The sequence below is a fragment of the Alexandromys fortis genome, unplaced genomic scaffold, assembly GCF_014885135.2.
Source record: "Alexandromys fortis isolate MF-2015 unplaced genomic scaffold, M_Fortis_MF-2015_v1.1 scaffold_2_1_26212458, whole genome shotgun sequence".
In the NCBI taxonomy this organism is placed as follows: Eukaryota; Metazoa; Chordata; class Mammalia; order Rodentia; family Cricetidae; genus Alexandromys; species Alexandromys fortis.
The window spans coordinates 26,146,980-26,147,908 of NW_026067930.1; positions in this window are offsets into that span (position 1 = coordinate 26,146,980).

Consider the following 929-nt stretch of genomic DNA (forward strand, 5'->3'; position numbering starts at 1 on the left):
GGGGGAGAGGAGTGGAGGGAGGGGGAGAGGAGAGGGAGGAGGGGGGAAAAGGGAGACGGGGAGGGAAATGGGAGGCAGGGAGGAGGCGGAAATTTTTTTTTCAATAAAAAATTATATTTAAAAAAAATGCCATCTAATTTAGGCAAAGTATTCACATAACCCAAGATAGCTCTTAGCTAAGCTTCTCCCTCAGGACTAAGTTTCATAGTACCAGAAGGTGCTATGGAAATTACCAGACAGAAAAGCAACCAATAATCCTACTTAGCTATGAACCACAATGACCGGCTCAGCAAAATATTCATATATGTGTTACTACTCTTAATATGTCAGTAGCACACAACTGTGTAATTGGACTTTAGGACTGCTCAGCAGGGGAGAAATCATGTCTGATATTGGAAAACCAACTAGGTACCTAGATATAGAGAAGTTATGGATTTTAGAGGAGAACCTATTTTACATAATTTAGTAGATCAATACATTTCTTAATTGAATTCCATATATTTACCCTTATATCTGTCATTAAATACAGCTCCTATCACTCACCATACTTCTCCTTACAACAAAGGGATCTCATACAGAAAACCATAGTTTTCTAGATACAACTATATCACAACTCCTGCTTTCAAGGCTCAGGCAACTTTGCAGAAGATGGGGCAGAGTGGCTATAAGAGCCAGAGGCCCAAGATTATATCTCTTTGAAATGACATATATTTTATACCATGATATCTCAATTAAATAGCCGCCTAAATAAGATCTAACCATGATAGAACCAATAAACATAACAATGTGGTAAGAACTTTCATTCACAAGATTCCATGGCTAGATAAAGAATTCTAGCAAACTAATGACTTCCAAGAGAGCGAAAATCAGTTTTTCCTAGGGATGAACTAAATGATTTATTAAATACCAAGGAGTCAGACCTAATATAT